The sequence below is a fragment of the Phalaenopsis equestris genome, unplaced genomic scaffold, assembly GCF_001263595.1.
Source record: "Phalaenopsis equestris unplaced genomic scaffold, ASM126359v1 Scaffold000002, whole genome shotgun sequence".
Taxonomy (NCBI): domain Eukaryota; kingdom Viridiplantae; phylum Streptophyta; class Magnoliopsida; order Asparagales; family Orchidaceae; genus Phalaenopsis; species Phalaenopsis equestris.
This window is the reverse complement of record NW_018164444.1, coordinates 55,681,920-55,688,297: the sequence shown is the minus strand read 5'-3', so window position 1 is coordinate 55,688,297 and position 6,378 is coordinate 55,681,920. Positions and strand designations below refer to the sequence as shown.

The window sequence follows — 6,378 nt, the reverse complement described above, 5'->3', positions numbered from 1 at the left end:
TTTCTTTATACATTAATATTATATTATTATAATATTAATAAAAATACATCACATGGTTTGGCATTTATTATTATCATGTGCCATATGGGATGTGATATAATTTGGTTGATTTAGCCTAAATATTATACTCTATTAATAAATAGGTATGAAAATCAATTTTTGTGTGCATTTGGAGCACATTTTAGCAAGTTGTTAGGCTATTTGATGTGAATCGAAGGAAAATGTATAAACCCCAATAGCTTACAATCATTTTTTAAATCGAGGATACAAAAAATATTCGTGTTGGCAAAGAATTCATGTTTGGCTCGTTGAGTTACTCGCGCTTGATTCGTTCATTAAACATGCGAGCTGAACACGAATAATATGTTTTAGCTTAGTTTATAAATTAGTTAAACACAAGAAAACTTTTGTTCAATCGTGTTTGGATTGTCTTAGCCATTATTAGTTAAATGTTATGTTGTATTTTAACAAAAAGTTAAATTTTATTATTGTTATAAATCATTCGTTCTGATTTATAGTCGAATACAGGCTGAAATGAGCAAACAAATTGGAATCAAGTCGAACATGAACATGTTGCTTACGAGTCTGTTCAAACCATCAGAACACGAACAAACATTAGACTCGCTTCAACTCGGCTCATGCACGCCCTTACTTTAAATGCTCTATCCCAAGACTATTCAAGAACTCTTAAATCTCATGAAAGCTTGTTAGCCACGGTCATTTTAGTTAACGAAGCCTTGAGCTTGAATAAGTTTGAAGCATGCACGTTGATGATGCTTTTAGGATTCAAGGTTAACGATAATAGTGCTATTATAGTCGTAAATGAACTCAGCGTTTGACTAGATACTCGTGGCACAACTCAATTGAAAGTTGTTCATGATTGTATGTTTAAGTAATCGAAAACACTTTCATAAGTACTCGGTTATTAATTGAACAAGTTTTTACTATTTGTTATTTGGCTTTTTTATGTTCATGAACATTATTATTTAAAGCAAATCATGAACTAACTCGGTCGATCGGGCTCAATTACGGCTTAGTTACAACTTATTCATGAACTTCATCATTTAAAGGTTTTTTTTATTAGCTCAACGATCATTTTTTGATATGGCTCTTCTTTTTTTCCAACAAGTTGCTTGTATAAAGCTTGAGCAAGTCTCGATTATGAATCATTTATTTTGTTAGACAAATTGTTTATTGATAAACTCGATGATTCGTGTAGGAGTCGAGCATGCGCAGAGGTTGAACTGAATAGTTTTAAAGAAGTTCGAGCTTGAACATGGCCTTAAAGCTCGAATCAGCTTAAGCTGAGCTTGAACAAGCGCATGCTCGACTCGGCTCAATTCATTTGTAGCCTTAGTTAGAATCATCCTTTGGATTTCATAAAGCCATATAAATCTCTCCTTCTTTTCTTAAACTCATATTTGAAGCCGCTTAAAAGGATAAATGATTTACAAATTTTATTAAATAATAGATTTATTTTATTGGCTTAATTTAAACTTGTTTTATCATTATTTTATTTTTATTAAAAGAATAAAAAATGCAAATTTTCATAAAGACTATTGAAATGAAAAATCATCATTGTTTTTAAATTTTAAAAGATTTTTTTCTCTAATTATATATTAGTAATAAGGAACCCAAATTTCAATATATATATATATATATAAAGAGTGTCGTGTTTCTAGATCAGTTGGTAGAATATTAGCTTTGTCAGTTATAGATCCCCTCTGGTGTAGGGTTCGAATCCCCCTTGTCTATGGGGTTAGTACTCGAGTGGTTATGCGCATTAGGAGCGATCGGGGCTCGTCCAATAACCTCTGGACATTCCTTTAATTATATATATATAATCATCTTATATATTCATAAAAAGTAGCATTTCACTTTCAAAACTTGTAATTTACAAATCAACCACTTTATTTCCTCCAATTTTCAAATTGTTACACAAATATCAAAACCTCTACTTTTATTATTATTATTTTTTTCAAATTCTTAATCGTGGCATGCGTAAATACTTCAATTTGGTGGTTTTAAAAAAAATCACCTGAATAGTTAATTTGCAAATATCAATATTTGGAGGGCTCTAAATGTAATTATCACTGTGATATAAAATATTTGAGTGTAATAAATATATTAAATAAATTTTAAGTGTTAAATATATTAATATATAAGAAATAGGTGGTACGAATGCAAATGCCCCTAATAATGATAAATATTTATACGATAAGGCCATTTGTCGTGAAAAATGACGGCAATAAAATGAAAAAAATCGGATTGAGAAAAATCGCAAAACAGAAAACAATGCTGGAATAAACAGATTTACGTGATTTGACAAATTGTCTACGTCCACGGAGCTGCAGAGAATTTTATTACTCGAAGATTACACCCGTTGATCGCCTCGACGATTACAATAAAGAACAATCTCTCTCTCTTCTCTCTTCTCTTCTTCTCTCTCTCTACCCGAAAGCTTCAATCTGAAGCATACCAGAAGAACCAAAAAGCTACCAATGTGAGAGATGCGTGGGAAACCAAATCCCGAGGGAGCTAACAAGGGAAGCTAGCATGCTTATTTATTAATTCTATCATGTCATTAGGCTCATTAAGGAGTTAATCAAAAAAAAAATTTGAAGCTCATTACTTATTTACTTTTCTCTCTGCAACGAATCATAGAATGAATTAAGAACACTTAATTTAACAATTAATTTCGAGTATCAAATCCAATTTGATGCCAAACATGAGAAAATCCCAAATTGAGCAGTGGACTGATTTTCATGTTCGCAACAAATCTCCCACTTTGATAATGGTACACCGGTTGCATCATTCACTAACTGCGCTGTCCTTTTCTTCAAACGTGATATCCTCCACATCTGCAACTCAAAGCCCCGGTCTTCATGCTAGAAGACCGGCTGAAGTCGAGCACAGCTTTAGTTTCTCAAGAGTAACACCTTTAGTCGACATATCATCGTCAACATAACTTTGTATCTCCAAACTCTTCCCTGGGTTACTCATATTTCTACTTACAACTCTCACTGCATGGGCAATATCCTGCCTCTACTGAAAGTCATTTTCAACAAGTCTAGCCTTGCATCTTTTACTGTCATCAAACACAGTCTATATGAAATTTTTTTCTATAGAGTTAGTTCTCTATCTGTATCCTCTAGTAACCAAAATTTGTGTCATTAAACTTCTCGATCCCCTATGTCATCACATCATCACTGACCATCGCTTTCCCTCAGATTCAAACCTGAGCTCTGACACCTGTTGTTGTGAAAAACGACGACAATAAAGCGAAAAACCGAATCGAGATATATCGCAAAACATAAAGCAATGATGACACACAGATTTACGTGGTTCGGCAAATGCCTACGTCCACGAAGCTGCAGAAGATTTTATTACTTGAAGATTACACTTGTTGATCGTCTCGACGATTACAAAAAATAACAATCTCTCTCTCTCTCTCTCTCTCTTCTCTCTCCACTTTTTCTCTCTCTACCATAGAACTTCAATCCGAAGCACACTAGAAGAAGAACCTGGAAAGCTATCAATGCCGAAGAGAAATACATGAGAAACAAAATCCCGAGGGAGCTAACAAGGAGAGCTAGCATGCTTATTTATTAATTATATCATGTCATTAAGCATATTAAGGAATTAATCAACTAATTAATGAAGCTCATTAATTATTTTATTTTCTCTTATGTAACACATCATAGAAGAAATTAAGAACATGTAATTTAGCAATTAAGTTCGAGTATCAAATCCAATTTGCTGTTAACATGAGAAAATGTCAATTTGAACAGTGGATCAGTTTCCATATTCGCAACACCATTCGATAAAATTTAATTTTAATATGAGTTAGGCATAAATTTAAGATAAATCCATTCAAACACAAAATGAAAATTAAATCTAAATTTCCCACATTCCGTCTCTTTTACGATGAGATACAAATCTAAATTTATAAGATCCAACAACAACAAAGCAGATTTAAGGGATTTACTACATCATTCAACACAGCAAATTCAAATTCACTTGCTAGACGGTCATTTTGGACAAGATAAAGACGCAAATTTGATAAACTTAGATTTCTCAAATTTCAGTCGTAAATCTCGTAAATCCTAAATCTCACGAATCGGTGGATTTACCAAATTTACAGGATTTACAAAGGAAGCGATTGGGGTCGCAGTGGATTTACTTAAAACTTCTCAAATATTTTGAATGGGTTCGAGATATTTAGAGAATTTTGTTGTCAGACAGTTTTTCATTCAGGATTTAGTAAATATGGATTTATAGAATTTACTAAATCCTAATAACTTAAAATAAATCATTTACCAGAGGGGTGCAAATGAGCTCTTGTTTGGCTCATAAAAAATACAATTGTTCTTGTCCGACTTGTTTATATTTCGAACACAAAAAAATTATTTGTGTTTGGATCATTTGCTTAATGTGACGAACAATAGATGTTCGTGAACAAATAGCCGTCTTTACAATCCTAATCACGAGCGACATTTAAATATTTTTATTTATATAAAAAAATTATTTAAATATAATTTAATATATTTTTATCTTATCCGCTTAATGTGACCAAACCATCTAAGACAACTTTTTCATTTTAATTAATTATAAATCTTTGTAGCATTGTAGAAAATATATATATATTATTTTGAGTCAAAACGAGCCGAAATAAGAATAAGGAGAATAAGAGTTATTAATAGGGCTATCAAAAAAGCTAGTTGTTCGCGAACAATTCGTGTTCGGCTTGCCAAAAAGTTCTTGTTTGATTCGTTCGATAAGCAAACGAGACGAGAATCATTATTATACAAAATATAAGATAATTTTAAATACTTATATATAAGACAATTTTTTCGTTTGATTTATAAACGAACCAAACACGATCATTCATGTGTTCTATCGCGTTGAAATCATTATTATTCAAAATATAAGATAATTTTAAATACTTATATAAAAAAATTATCATATTTTAAAAATAATTATATACTCTAAAAATTTACATATTTTAAAAAAAATTAAATCCTATAAATTATAATAATGATTTATAGTTTTTTAAAAATTTGAGTTTGAAACATTAAATATATATTTCATTTGTAACTTATTTTTAACAATTTGTAATAATATAGTTGAAGAAATAATTTTTTAATAGAAATATGTTATTTATATATACTTTTTAATTTGAGAACTAATAATTAAATTTATTATCATTACAAATAAATTTAAAATTTTTTGAATAATTTAAATAATTTAAATAATTTAAATAATTTGAATAATTCGAACAAATCTAAAATTTTAAATTAATTTCAGACAAATCGAACAGCGGTTTTTAAAGGTATTTGTGCGACCTTCCCTCCATTTCGCCCCAATCAAACTTCTGAGACTTGAGGGCTCCTAGGTCTAGGGTTAACGATGACGATCGAGCTCATGGAGAAATAGCTGGATACGATGCCTTAATTTTTTTTAATCAAACCAATCCGCAGTTCGCCTTCCATCTGCTAATCGGTTTTCGATATCCATCCATTTGTTTGACGGGCATTTGGCTTTCATCAACGAAGATACTCATAGTCGGACGGCTCAGGTAAGCTATTGATTCTGACTGTTTTTACTTATTTAATTCGAAATTACTTAAAATTGTGTATGATTTGTAATTTAATGTTCTTTTTTGTCACATTTAATGTCTCTCTATTTGTTTGTCCGCACATTTGAGTTTGACCCCTTCCAGATCAGCTTATCTTTCTTATTTGGATTCTTATATCAAGTAGAACGTCAGCAATAACCAAATCTAATCCGACAAAGAGGAAAAAAACTGATAGAATTTTTATATATTATCACGAAAATCAAGAGCCGATTCGAGTTTGATTCTTATTGTTGACTCAGAAATTTTCATTTGTTGATTTTGTGGTTTGGGGGCGTTTGGTTTTGTTTGAAGTTCTCAGTGGAAAATAAGTTACAAAGGAAACAAATGTGGCAATTAAATGCACGCATCAAAAAGCTGGTGGATTGTACATATTAATCAATCTTAATAAGACTAATTGTCGGTTTATCCAAATTATATTTTAGAATGAACTTGATGCCAAAAATCAAGCTGGTTTTTCTATAAAGATTGATTAATGGCTCGACAGTAAGCATGTTTTGGGCTACAGTTGTATTATATTACAGCGCATTAGTAATAGAATCATCTTTTGAAATGTTTTTGAACTTCATAAATGTTGTTGACTCAGTTGATTCAGAAATAGCAGTATATATATATATATATATATATGAGATATGTATGTATGTATGTATGTACTGCTATTTCAGCATCAACTGATATATATATATATATATATATATATATATATAGCCCAAAAAGGCTAATATATTAAATAGAGAGATATA

The 6,378-nt window shown here is 30.7% G+C and overlaps 1 long non-coding RNA gene across 3 annotated transcripts in view; it reads left to right on the top strand.

Moving 5' to 3' along the window:
* The first annotated feature begins 5,336 nt into the window (after positions 1-5,336).
* The window catches only part of LOC110018714, a 16,367-nt gene continuing 15,325 nt past the window's right edge, over positions 5,337-6,378 (top strand). For all 3 annotated transcript variants that reach the window (XR_002293382.1, XR_002293384.1, XR_002293383.1), the window contains exon 1: positions 5,337-5,578. This is a non-coding gene — a long non-coding RNA (uncharacterized LOC110018714). The remainder of the gene's footprint in view (positions 5,579-6,378) is intronic.